The sequence below is a fragment of the Callionymus lyra genome, chromosome 12 (genome assembly GCF_982586985.1).
Source record: "Callionymus lyra chromosome 12, fCalLyr1.hap1.1, whole genome shotgun sequence".
NCBI lineage: Eukaryota > Metazoa > Chordata > Actinopteri > Syngnathiformes > Callionymidae > Callionymus > Callionymus lyra.
Window position 1 is genome coordinate 4427122 of NC_141829.1, and position 14380 is coordinate 4441501.

Below are 14380 nucleotides of genomic sequence, written 5' to 3' on the forward strand. Positions count from 1 at the left end.
CATTACTGGTATAATACACTAATGTACACTATTCATTAAACCTCTATAATTCTGGATCACTGGTAATATTTGGTATTGGTAATTTGTATTTTTATTTTTTATTTTTCATGAAAAATTGCTGTATTTTCTGAGGCTATTGGAAAAAAACAATTAACAATTAAATTTTCAAAAGCAAATGACTTGAAAAGACATTAACCTTATATTCAGAAAGTCACTTTGAAAGCTTGTCTTAGATCAAAGTGATAAAAGCAGCCTTTATTGGTGGTAAATATTCGATTAAAAAAACCATTACAGTCTGCGATGGATTAAAACATGCAGTTACATCTTCCGGCCGGCAGGTGTCAGTGCTGAGCTGTGTTGCACTGAACGCAGCAGGTTGTGTAAAAGTCGAGACAATTCACAGTAAAACGAGTTTCTGGTTCAGTTCCGTTCCCGTGACGATGTTCGTAAACATAATCGATTTCTTTCATTTCCTGGTCTGACGACACACGTGACTTTGACACCAACAGGAAGTGACCTCGCTACATGTGACGAAGCTGCTAATTGGCTGAAGCTGTTTTACTAATAATAATATAATATTAACACACAACTGAACAAGGAAATTCAAACATTCGAGTTCAGAAATAATTCGCTTATGTACATTTAATAATTGATTTAAATCGGGAAGAAAAAAAATCGAAATGAAAACTAAATAAATACTGAGGTGTTTATAAACTACTCACTGGTAGAATGAGTTATTGAAAGAGGAATATTCTAACATTTTTGTTATTTAAAAAGCGAATTATTTCGGAAATCGAATGTTTGTATTTCATTTTACAGTTGTGTGTTATTAGTAAAACAGCTTCAGTCAATCAGTGGTGTAAGGAAATGACAACTTTACTGTAATCAATCATCTAGATTTAACACACATTTCAAATAGTCACTTCATTAACTGATAATCTTTTATATTTAATTCATATTAAATAATCCTATTCTTGCATTGCATTCACTGACTGCAACACAAGGCCGAGGTCACAAAGCCTTGCACACACAGAAAGATTAAACAATCCCAGACTCCCAGCAAATCTGTGGACACCTGTTTGAAAACTCCCACTGAAAGACACAACAGTCCAGCAAGAAGCTGAGAACAAACTCTCTCTAGAAAACAACAAACCTTTGGTAAGTTTCCACTACGATCACGTGCGACGGCCATCTTAGAATCAAGTGTTTACAGTTACTGACCAATCGTACATTCACATTTGACTAGAGGCGTTAACCTGAATATTCTACTATAAAGATCCAACATTTTGTCTGATCTTTGCGTTCTGGCATTCGAAGACGTCTGCGATAGATCTCTCTGCTTGCTAGCGCCCGTGTTCACGTAAGTTTGTCTCTGACTTTTGCTTAATTCACTAAACGAGCATTTTTCTTAAACTCATCCATGTGTCTGTCCTTCATTCCATCACCACATACGAGGCTGGGGAGGGTCGGTTCATCGGAACACAAAAATCCCTAACAACTTGGTGCACGTGACCCTTGGCGTGAACTGATGGTTTGAAGGCCTTTTCGATTCCGAGACGAACTATGAGCTGATTGTTCTCCAGGCAACCAGGGATCCCACTATACCTTACTTCAAGAATCAGGTGAGAAAGATTTTATCTTATTTTCTACATAGATTTTATAATCTATAATCTAAAATTAAGTTTATATTTTGGTTAGGAAAGATTACATATACATTTTATATTAGTTTTGGTTGCCTGGAAGAATAAACGTAAGTCTCTGGTTCTGTCACAAATTTAGATTATATATTTCAATAGTGCTTTCATAAGCTGATGCTCGTTTTTTTGGGGTATTGCATGGTCAGTTGTTGTTTGTTTGTTGTTTTAAGTGTAGACGACATTATCGTGTCCCGGGAAGAAGAAGCATCATTGAAAAAAAAGGAAAAAAACGTTGATTAGAATTTATGTTGAATTGATAGGCAGAGGAGACGGTTACACGACCTGGTAACCCTTGGGAATTCTGAGTAGGGGTGGAGTGTAGCTGGCTCCCTCTACAGGGCATCTGACGTTTGATTCTTAAACTAGTTAGGATGCTTGGCCAATGGGTGATTATGGTAGACGTACTTTTTCAGTAAGCCAAGTAGCTATCATAAATTTGGGGATATGTGGGATTTGAGTGGGTCTCTCCCAATATCCTGGTCTGAAGACTCTGCCAGCCGGTGTGTAGGCCAGTTAGATCTCATTTGTGTTTCTGTGTCGAGAGGCTCCACAGGTATTTGGCAGTATAGTTAGGGCTAGTTAATTTTCCGAACAATCACCAGTTAGTTCGACGGGGGTTGAAATAGAATGGATGAGTTGAGCGGTCTCCTATCCAGGGTGTTTTGAAACTGATTACGGACCGAGAGGCTCTCCAATCTGATTTCGACACTTTAGACACGACAGGCTGGTCAAGAGTCTCGTTCCACGTAGCATAGTTTGTCTCTCTGACCTGTTTTGGTAAAATACTGTTGTCGTCGTATTGTCATGACATATTGTTTGTTTAAATATTCTGTCTGTATATTTTTATACAGACATACTTCCAAGATGGCGCCGCACGAGCAGCAGCTGGTTACAACAGCTCCCTCTTTCTTCTTACTTTTTATTACACTTTTTCCTTTTTTTTGGCGTCTTTTTAATTTTTTCTTTAGAGTGGTCGGATCTTGTTGCCGTTGTGCACAAAACGAGACCACTTTTACAACTTTTGCATACGGTTTTCTGCTATTTTCGTCACTTTTGGGAACTCCGTCGGCAGACACGCTCAGCGGGTCTTTTGTTTACACAAGGGATCAGCTGTTGGGGTTGCGCAACACCGCTCTCTCTCTCAGCGCGGAATGGACGATTCCCGTGGAAATCAAGAGAAAAAGACGTGGATGCAGAGCAGGTCGGATGAAACAAGAGAAGAAACGTAGGTTCCGTCCCTTTATTCCATCGATCATCATGGGAAATGTACGTTCGATCGTGAATAAAACGGAAGAGCTTGCTGCGCTGACCCGGCATCAGAGATTTCCGGGAGAGCAGCCTTCTATGTTTCACGGAGACCTGGCTGACGGAGAAGATCCCAGACTCTGTTGTTTCCCTGGAGGGGTTCAAGATGGTGCGTGCGGACCGGGACATGGATGGAAAGAGGAGAGGAGGAGGAGTGGCGGTGTTTATTAATGAGAGATGGAGCGATCCCGCTCATGTCTCCATTAAAGAACAAGTGTGCACTAAGGACATAGAGTTGGTTGCGGTGGGCATCCGCCCGTATTACATCCCGAGGGAGTTCTCACATGTGATTGTGTTCACTGTTTACATTCCTCCTTCTGCGGACGCAGCCGCAGCGAGCGAGAGGCTGAGCGCCTCAGTGTCGGACCTGCAGCTCAAACACCCGAACTCTCTCCTGCTCATTAACAGAGATTTCAACCATGCCTCACTTTCCTCCATTCTTCCCACCTTCACACAATACGTGAAGTGCCACACCCGGGAGGACAAGACTCTGGACCTTTTATATGCAAATGTAAAAGGTGCCTACACCTCCACCGCCCTGCCCCCCCTCGGCCGCTCTGATCACAACCTGATACGTCTGCGACCTGAATACACTCCCATGGTGAGGAGACAGCCTGCACAGAAAAGAACTGTTAAGATGTGGAATGATGAAGCCAAGGAGAGGCTGAGAGACTGCTTTGAGTCTACAGACTGGAGCGTGTTCTCTCATGGTGATGACATCGACACCTTCAATGACCATTCCACAGATTACATAAAGTTCTGTGAGGGCAACGTCACACCGACCCGCAAGGTGCGGTGCTTTGCCAACACCAAGCCATGGGTGACCCCTCAACTTCAAGTTCTGCTGAACAAGAAGAAGAGGGTGTTTGCTTCAGGGAGCAGAGAGGAGCTTAAGGAGGTCCAGCGAGAGCTCAAGAAGGCGATCAGGATGGCCAAGGAGGAATACAAGAGGAAACTGGAGGAGCAACTGGCGCAGGGAAACACAAGGGATGTGTGGAAAGGCCTGAAGAACATCTCAGGTCATGGCCAGAGTGGAGCCAGAGCCACAGCAGGGGGAGACCAAAGATGGGCCACTGAACTTAACCAGTATTTCAACCGGTTTGATCAGGGCCCCCCTCCCCCCTCCATCTCTGCCCCCCACTCTTCACAAAGCTGCTTTTCCCCTGCTTCAGCCCCCTCCCCCCAACCGTTCTCACCTCCAAGCCACCTTTCTCCCCCCCAACACGCCCTACTGCCTCAGCTGCCCAACCCCCCACAGCCACCTCTCTCTGTTACATCTGAACAGGTGAGGAGAGAATTAAGGCGACTGAAGATCAGGAAAGCTGCTGGACCAGATGGACTCAGCCCCAGACTGCTCAGGGACTGTGCTCAACTTTGTGAGTTGGTCACACACATCTTCAACCTGAGCCTCAAACTGGAGAAGGTCCCGGTCCAGTGGAAGACCTCCTGTGTGGTTCCGGTTCCCAAGGCGGTACACGCGAAGGAGCCGAGCCACTTCAGACCAGTCGCCTTGACCTCTCATCTGATGAAGACCTTGGAGAGGCTGGTACTCCGCGAGCTACGCACGACGGTGAGCTCTGCGTTGGATCCGCTGCAGTTCGCCTACAGGCCAAAGATGGGGGTGGACGACGCCGTCATCTACCTGCAGCACCGGGCACTGACTCATCTGGAAGCCGCCGGCAGCACTGTGAGAGTCATGTTTTTTGACTTCTCAAGTGCTTTCAACACCATCCAGCCGGCGCTGCTAAGGAAGAAGATGGAGGACGCAGGAGTTGGGACACAGCTGGCAGCATGGACGATGGACTACCTCACCAACAGGCCGCAGTATGTGAGGCTGCAGGACTGCAGGTCTGAGGTGACCATCTGCAGCACCGGGGTGCCTCAAGGGACAGTGCTGTCACCTTTCCTTTTTTCCCTCTACACGGCGGACTTTACCTATGACTCCAGCAGCTGTCACCTCCAGAAGTTTTCTGACGACTCGGCCATTGTGGGCTGCGTGTCTGGGGGGGTCGAGCTGGAGTACAGGTCAGTCATCAAGGACTTTGTTGACTGGTGTGAGAGCAACTACCTTTGCTTAAACACCGGTAAGACAAGGGAGATGGTGATTGACTTCAGGAAAAAGTCCCCACCACATCAACCGGTGAGCATCCAGGGCTCGGACATTGAGCTGGTGGACAGCTTCAAATACCTGGGTGTTCACCTCAACAATAAACTGAACTGGTCCACACACATCAACGCCGTGTACAAGAAGGGCCGAAGTCGCCTCCACCTCCTGGGGAGACTGAGGTCCTTCGGAGTGTGCAGACCACTTTTAAGGACCTTTTATGACTCCGTGGTAGCCTCTGCTATCCACTACGCTGTGGTCTGCTGGGGAGCAGGCAGCACGGACCGGGACAGGAAGATACTCAACAGGCTGGTCACGAGGGCCGGCTCTGTCCTGGGCCGCTCGCTGGACTCGGTGGAGGAGGTGGGAGAGAGGAGGACACTCTCCAGACTATCCTCCATCAGGGACAACGCCCTTCACCCACTGCACCTGACCGTGGCCAGCTCCTTCAGTGGCAGGCTCAGGCACCCCCAGTGTAGGACGGAGCGTTATAGAAGGTCCTTCATCCCAACTGGTGTCAGGATATTTAACTCTCTACTTTAAATATCCTGATGCTAATCCGTAGTGTGATTTTCTTCTCGTGTGCTTTTTATTTTTATTTTTTTCCCGTTTTTATTTCTATTTTATTTTATTTTATTCTATTTTATTTTGTTAATAGTGTTAAATTTCTAATTTTTGTAAATAATTGTATATTCTTAAGATCGTTTTTATTTTATTTTGTATTATCTCTTTTATTATTTCTTTTTCCTTGCACTTTATTTTTTAAACTGCGCTGTTGTGAAAGTGTGTTTCCACTCTGGGGATGAATAAAGCTTTTCTATTCTATTCTATTCTATTATCTTTTGAATATTTTTTTTTTCTCTGCGGTACTTGTAAAAATGAGCATTCATTTGTGTGAGATCTCTGACTTTCTGTGACTCAGCTGAGAGTCCAGGTTCGTGTGTCTTTGAACACTATCTCTTACTGATAAGAACTGCTGCTTGGCAGACGTTGTCTTTTCAGCTGCTGCAAGTGTGAATGAGCTCTGAAAGAGTTTCCCTTGTTTGTGGGAGTGGTTTCGCTTGGAGGTTGAACTTTTAAGAGCCTCTTGACTTCCGCGATGCGTGAACAATCCAAGCTTCAAAAAATTAAAATTAAGCATTTTTTACCGATTTATGTTCACTCTGTACCTCCTTAAAGTGGTTTGAGGTCGTTAAGCACAATCGGGGTTGGAATCACACTGTTGACATTAAACATTTCAAGTGCGCTTCATAGTTGTAGAATTACGGTAGTAAATGTTCGCTCCATTACTAATAAATCCTTTATTCTTAATGATCTTTTCACAAGAGTTCATTTGGATTTATTATGTCTTTCTGAGACTTGGCAGAGAGAGAAAGAGTTTATTCATCTGAACGAACTCGAGTAGGGAGCGCTGTCCTGGGGAAGCCTCGCCTCTCTGGTCGTGGGGGAGGTCTTGCTACAGTTTTTAGGGAGAGTTGTTCTTGCAAAGTGATTCAGACACAGGAATTCACTTATTTTGAGTCTCAGATGATGGTTGGTTCTACAAGACCTTTCTATTGTGTGTCAATCTACTGCCCGCCTGGTCCTGCAGCTGTGTTCTTGAAAGACTTCAGTGACTTCTTATCTTCCATTATTCAATTGGAATCTGTCCTTATTCTTGGAGACTTTAATCTTCATGTTGATGACGTCACATCTTGCTCTGCTAAAGAACTTTTAACTTTAACAGAAGCCTTTAATTTTGAGCAACATGTTTCTGAACCCACTCATCAAAAAGTCCACATTTTAGACTTAGTTTTTACTCTTGGCCTGGACATCTCTAATGTATCTGTACATGATGTCCATCTGAGTGATCATTCTCTTGTCTTGTTTAACCTGGACTTCATCCCTGAACCTAAGCCTTTGAAAGTTAGGTCTCAGGGGCGTGTCATCTCAGCCGATACCGCAGTCAGTTTTTCTGCTATGTTTGACCGTCTTTCCTTTGATGACTGCCCAGATGTGGAAAGTTTGATTCACTGATCATTGTGTTGAAATACTGGATCAAGTGGCACCTGTTAAATCTAACTTGAAAATTCAGAAAAAACGGTGACCTTGGACAAATGAAGATCTCCTGAGTCTGAAGAGACTTTGTCGAAAGACTGAGCATCTCTGGAAGTCCACTAAACTTGAGGTGCATAGACTTCACCTCAGGGATCTGATGACTTCTTACAGTGAGATGGTAGAAACTGCTAGATCTGATTACATCAGAAAACTGGTAGCAGCAAATAGGAAAAACCCCAAAGTTTTGTTTGACACGATTAATTCTCTCGTGTCTCCTGCTCCTCAAATCACGCCTGTCTTCTGTGAAGCTGACGGCAATGCATTGTTGAGATTTTTCATTGACAAAATTAAATTGATCAAAGAGAAAATCTCTCCCACTTTGTTTGGAACCCCTACTGTCTCTGTGCCCCTCTCCTCCTCTTGGTCCTCCTTCACTGCTGTATCTTTGGGTAATATTTCAGCACTATTGAACAAGATGAAACCCTCCTCTTGCTCAGATGACGTCCTTCCTTGTAGGCTTAATCGAGCCCTGGGTTACCAATATGGTGAACCTCTCCCTTTCCACAGGGTTTTTTCCCAATGCATTTAAACATGCTATTGTGGAGCCTCTGCTCAAAAAAACAGGCTTAGACCCAACTGACCTCAGTAATTTCAGGCTGATTTCAAAGCTCCCTTTCTTGTCCAAGATCTTGAGAAGGTGGTGTCTGAGCAGCTGTCTTTGTTCCTGGATCAGAGCGACATCCATGAGAAGTTTCAGTCTCGCTTCCGTAAACATCACTCTACGGAGACAGCCTTAGTGAAGGTGTCCAGTGACATCATAATGTGGGCTGACTCGGGTAAATTCACTGTTCTGGTTCTCTTGGATCTGTCCTCAGCCTTTGACACAGTTGCTCACCAGATCCTGCTGAAAAGACTGAGGGATGAAGTGGGACTGTCTGGGTCTGTGTTAGAATGGTTCTCATCTTACCTTTCTGGGCGCAGTTTTAGTGTATCTGCCAATCAAATGAGGTCTGAATCGGCAGATCTGTTGTGTGGAGTCCCTCAAGGTTCTGTTCTGGGTCCTTTATTGTTTTTGCTGTACTTGATTCCCCTCGGTAAAATCATTCAGAGATTTCCAGATGTTTATTATCACATTTTTGCTGATGACATCCAGCTCTACTGCTCTTTTGATCCAACTGAGCCCCAAAGGCTGAACAGCTTAGTCAATTGTTTGCTAGAAATCAAACAATGGCTGAGTGAAAACACTCTACAGCTAAATGTGGACAAAACTGAAACACTGGTGATTGCTCCTGATGATAAGGTTCCAGGGTTGAGTCAGTACTTGGGTGACTTAGGTCGGTCTGTCAAACTGAGCCTGAGAAACCTGGGTGCTGTATTTGATAAAGACATGTCTCTTGTTCAACACTGCAGAAAACTGACCAGAAACTGTTTCCTTCAACTGAGAAAAATCTCTAAACTTAGGAAAATGTTGTCGGAACATGATCTGGATCTTATAATCCATGCGTTTGTTTCTTCTCGTCTGGACTATTGTAACAGTTTGTTTTCATGTCTTAACAAGAAGGAGTTTTCTCACCTGCAGTTGATTCATAACTCTGCAGAAAGAATTCTAACCCGCTCTAGTAGAAGAACTCGCATTTCTCCGATCCTTAAAACTCTTCACTGGCTTCCAGTTTCTTTCAGGATCAACTTTAAAATTCTGGTTCTTACTTTCAGATCTATTCATGGTCAGGCTCCTCCTTACATCACTGATCTGATTCAGCCTTACACCCCAGCTCGGGCTCTGAGGTCTGTGGATCAGAATCTACTTATGGTTCCACGCACACGGCTCAGGACCAGAGGAGAGAAATCTTTTCAGGCTGTTGCTCCTAAGCTTTGGAACAATCTTCTCTCTCTTTGCTCTTGATGATCTACTGACTCCTTTAAGAAACATCTTAAGACGTTCTATTTGTTCAGGCTTTTACTTGATTTTCTGGAACTCCTGTGTTGTTCTCAGTATTATCTTGATCTTTAAAGTATATACTTTTTTGAGTATTGTTTTGATTGTTTAAGCGCTTTATAAATATAAATGATTTACTTACTCGAGTGTTTCATTCAGAACTTAATCGAGTTTGTTTGAATTTTTTTTAATGATAATTAAATGTCCATTTACGTTATATATATATATATATATATACGAAGTAATTTACAGACATTTAATCCGCAAACAAAATGTCTAGAAAACCTTTCCAGCAGGTGTTCATAAGGGGGAGGAGTCATCGACGCAGATCTAAACACTCGTGTTTGGTCCCTTCTCGTCTCTCCCGCCCGCGCTCTCTGCAGCCTCGATGCGGTTTCCGGCCCCGCCCCTTCCGCCCCTTCCGCCGCGTCCCGCCGTCTATGAAGCTCCGCCTCTTCCTCCCGCACTTAGTGCTAACGGCTGATTCCTCGCGTTACGATGGAGCCTCAGACTATGGTAAGAAAAATAATACCTAGCTTTCAATGACGTCATCTGGTGATGGATTCGATGTTTTTTTAAACGTTTGAATGTTTAAAGAAGAAATAGAAATAAAATAGAAAATGTTTATTCATCCCCAGAGGGGAAACACACTTTTACAACAGCACAGTTGAAAAAAAATAAAGTGCAAGGAAAAAAGAAATAATAAAAGAGATAATACAAAATAAAATAAAAACGATCTTAAAAATATACAAATTATTTACAAAATTAGAAATTTAACACTATTAACAAAATAAAATAGAATAAAATAAAATAAAATAAAAATAAAATAAAACACACGAGAAGAAAAACACACTACGGATTAGCATCAGGATATTTAAAGTAGAGAGTTAAATATCGTGACACCGGATGAAGGACATTCTATAATGATCCGTCCTACACTGGGGGTGCCTGAGCCTGCCATTGAAGGAGCTGGCCAGCTCCTCCACGGTCAGGTGCAGTGCAGATCATTTACTTACACTGTGAAAGACAAAAGATATCTCTGGAAAACTAAGGTAAAAGGTAAGGTAAAACTTTATTGATTGACTATGATGACTATCATTGGCATTTAATCCATTTCTTTATCTTGTTTTGTTTTTTCAACATTTTTTTCTGTTTATCTCATGTACTTCTTTAAATGCTTTTAACACACTGATACCACAGTGTTTTTATACACCCTGCATTGTTAACCATCTTAAGTCCCTCTCTGTACTTTTGTTTTCAGGTGAGCTGTGATGTTACACTGCCTGGCTCGACGGGTGATCATGCGAGATCGTCTGCGATGGACTGCATCAACTCTCTGGTCAGACTGATGAGGTAAAACCAAGATCAAAAATCGGCCCAATATTTGTAAATGATGTGTTTAATTTTGATTGTGTCTAGAAGTTGCTTAAAGATTGCTGTGAATGTTCATGCCGATAGTTGGGTGTAGCCACAGGAGGCCTCAATGACCTTCCAGAGTTTGACCTTGAACAAAAACTGCAGTTTTAGAGACACAGATGAAGATATTTCGAGTAGAATGATGCAGGAAGTTTAAAATACGGTGCAACCAGAGCACAAGTGAAAGCACCATGTCAGAATAAATGCAAACCTTCCAGTTCCTGCACCTTTCCGGTCGTAATATTGCAGTCTTTTGATCCTAGTCTGTGTAGAAAATTCATCACATTTGTAGAATGTAGAATATTCACCAACATTTGCTGTCATTCACAGACTGTGGTGACGCATTTGCCACAAGACATTTGCCACAAGAGGAAATGTTCAAACACTTGGTGAAATGTCATTTAAACCCTTTTTTGACAATTATTGACCAGTTGTGAAGATGCACGTCTTGATTATATCATCGTTTGAATCCTTCACACCAGATGCCCCTCCCTCAAGAATACCTGGCCAGTTCCAATCCCTACCACAGGAGGGCAGGGCTTTTTCTTCTTGGTTCATTGACTCAAGGATGCAACGATCAGATCCGCACCAAGTATGGCTGGTCATTCGGAGCAAAGAAAAGTTTTTGTACTGACCAAATGTTAAATGACATGAATGTTTGTTGGATTTTTAGGATGCTTTCCTCCGTGATGCAGACGGTGTGACAGAGTCTGTCAGACAATAATCAAGTTGTTCGCAATACTGGACTTTATATCCTTGAAGATTTTTCTCAACGTCTACAGGTGAAAATTATTGTTAGGTTCTGTTTGTTTCCATTAACTATATTTTCCTGCCAATTTACAGCCAGAGGTGAGAACATATTACCCAGAGTTGATGCCTTTGCTGCTGGGCTACTTGTCCTCCTTGAAGGAGACCAGAATTTTTCATGTTGAAAGTTGGAATTCTGGAGGGCTTCATAATTGAATTGGGTGAGCATAGTAATTGATTCTCAGAATTGATGTGCATTGAAAGATAAGTCATGCAACTACCCTTATGTTATCTTTCAAACAGAAGAGGATCTTGAGCCTTACCTGCCCACTGTTATGGACACAATGCTGTCAGTCCTCAACAACACTGATGAGCTGAGGATCTTAGAGCTCACGATCCCTGTCATACGTACCATTGGTAACATTATTACCATTCATCTCTGCTCTATTATAGACAATACAATATATATACAGTATATATATATATATTTTAAATATATATGTACCCACAAACTAAGGTATAGTAACTAATGAATTATTATGATTATAGTACTTGAATGTCATTTTATTTGGTTGTTTAATGACAAATGTCACCTCCCCGTTGAAGGTAAATATGCTGAGGAGTTGCTGGTTCCCTACTTCTTTCTCGTCATTGAGAGTCTGAAGTGTTTCCTGACGGCCACCACTGAGGACATGAAGAGTGTGCAAATGCTATCCTTTGGTATGTGTTATGGTTTGTATCAAGTTTAATTTGGATGACACTGTCCAGTCTACTGGAGTGGTCGCTGGTTTCTAATGACTTGACTTCTCCTTGCCATCTGCCAAATGACAGCCTGCTTGGAACAAACCTCACTAAATAACTCAATTTCATCATAACCTAAAGATTGAAATATGTTTTTTTTTGTTATCAGATACTCTATTGATGCTCATCCGTACTATTGGCAAAGATATCTTCAGTCCTCTTGCTGCAGGATATGTCCAGCTCTGCCTCAAACTTCACAAAGACACTGAGGACCTCGACCTGAATTTCCAAATGTACGTGTTTAAAGTTGTTTTGTTCAAAGTCTGAAAAGAATGACTGTTAGCCAACAATGACACCTATAAGAAGCTCTGTTTGCTCTCTGTCTTGCAGATTCGGCTTGTATTCTGCAATTTCCACCGTGAACTCCGACTGCCTGACGCCTTACCTATCTGCCATCATGCCGAAGTTGATGAGCGTCAAGGACAGTAAAGAAAGAAATATAGAAATAGAAAAGCTTTATTCATCCCCAGAGGGGAAACACACTTTCACAACAGCGCAGTTGAAAAAAATAAAGTGCAAGGAAAAAAGAAATAATAAAAGAGATAATACAAAATAAAACAATCTTAAGAATATACAAATTATTTACAAAATTAGAAATTTGACACTATTAACAAAATAAAATAGAATAAAATAAAATAGAAATAAAAAACGGAAAAAAATAAAATAGAAAGCACACGAGAAGAAAAACACGCTACGGATTAGCATCAGGATATTTAAAGTAGAGAGTTAAATATCCTGACACCAGTTGGGATGAAGGACCTTCTATAACGCTCCGTCCTACACTGGGGGTGCCTGAGCCTGCCACTGAAGGAGCTGGCCAGCTCCTCCACGGTCAGGTGCAGTGGGTGGAGAGCGTTGTCCCTGATGGAGGATAGTCTGGAGAGTGTCCTCCTCTCTCCCACCTCCTCCACCGAGTCCAGCGAGCGGCCCAGGACAGAGCCAGCCCTCGTGACCAGCCTGTTCAATCTCTTCCTGTCCCGGTCCGTGCTGCCTGCTCCCCAGCAGACCACAGCGTAGTGGATAGCAGAGGCTACCACAGAGTCATAAAAGGTCCTTAAAAAAGTGGTCTGCACACTCCGAAGGACCTCAGTCTCCCCAGGAGGAGGTGGAGGTGACTTCGGCCCTTCTTGTACACGGCGTTGATGTGTGTGGACCAGTTCAGTTTATTGTTGAGGTGAACACCCAGGTATTTGAAGCTGTCCACCAGCTCAATGTCCGAGCCCTGGATGCTCACCGGTTGATGTGGTGGAGACTTTTTCCTGAAGTCAATCACCATCTCCCTTGTCTTACCGGTGTTTAAGCAAAGGTAGTTGCTCTCACACCAGTCAACAAAGTCCTTGATGACTGACCTGTACTCCAGCTCGCCCCCCCCAGACACGCAGCCCACAATGGCCGAGTCGTCGGAAAACTTCTGGAGGTGACAGCTGCTGGAGTCATAGGTAAAGTCCGCCGTGTAGAGGGAAAAAAGGAAAGGTGACAGCACTGTCCCTTGAGGCACCCCGGTGCTGTAGATGGTCACCTCAGACCTGCAGTCCTGCAGCCTCACATACTGCGGCCTGTTGGTGAGGTAGTCCATCGTCCATGCTGCCAGCTGTGTCCCAACTCCTGCGTCCTCCATCTTCTTCCTTAGCAGCGCCGGCTGGATGGTGTTGAAAGCACTTGAGAAGTCAAAAAACATGACTCTCACAGTGCTACTGGCGGCTTCCAGATGAGTCAGTGCCCGGTGCTGCAGGTAGATGACGGCGTCATCCACCCCCATCTTTGGCCTGTAGGCGAACTGCAGCGGATCCAACGCAGAGCTCACCGTCGTGCGTAGCTCGCGGAGTACCAGCCTCTCCAAGGTCTTCATCAGATGGGAGGTCAGGGCGACTGGTCTGAAGTGGCTCGGCTCCTTCGCGTGTACCGCCTTGGGAACCGGAACCACACAGGAGGTCTTCCACTGGACCGGGACCTTCTCCAGTTTGAGGCTCAGGTTGAAGATGTGTGTGACCAACTCACAAACTTGATCAGCACAGTCCCTGAGCAGTCTGGGGCTGAGTCCATCTGGTCCAGCAGCTTTCCTGATCTTCAGTCGCCTTAACTCTCTCCTCACCTGTTCAGATGTAACAGAGAGAGGTGGCTGTGGGGGGTTGGGCAGCTGAGGCAGTAGGGCGTGTTGGGGGGGAGAAAGGTGGCTTGGAGGTGAGAACAGTTGGGGGGAGGGGGCTGAAGCAGGGGAAAAAAAGAGCCATGTTTGGAAATGAATGTAATACTCTTGGAGAAATTGCATACAATCTTGGGTATTCATCCATTTTCTAAACACTTGTAGTTGCATTTACAAATGATATACTTTACATG

The 14380-nt window shown here is 43.7% G+C and overlaps 1 pseudogene across 1 annotated transcript; it reads left to right on the forward strand.

Moving 5' to 3' along the window:
* The first annotated feature begins 9497 nt into the window (after positions 1-9497).
* LOC148068028 (importin-4-like) lies at positions 9498-12701 on the forward strand (annotated as a pseudogene). Its single transcript, XR_015713158.1, has 10 exons — positions 9498-9595; positions 10341-10432; positions 10826-10884; positions 10978-11087; positions 11169-11277; positions 11339-11429; positions 11507-11659; positions 11849-11962; positions 12153-12276; positions 12374-12701. The product of XR_015713158.1 is annotated as an importin-4-like (transcript).
* Positions 12702-14380: the final 1679 nt, after the last annotated feature.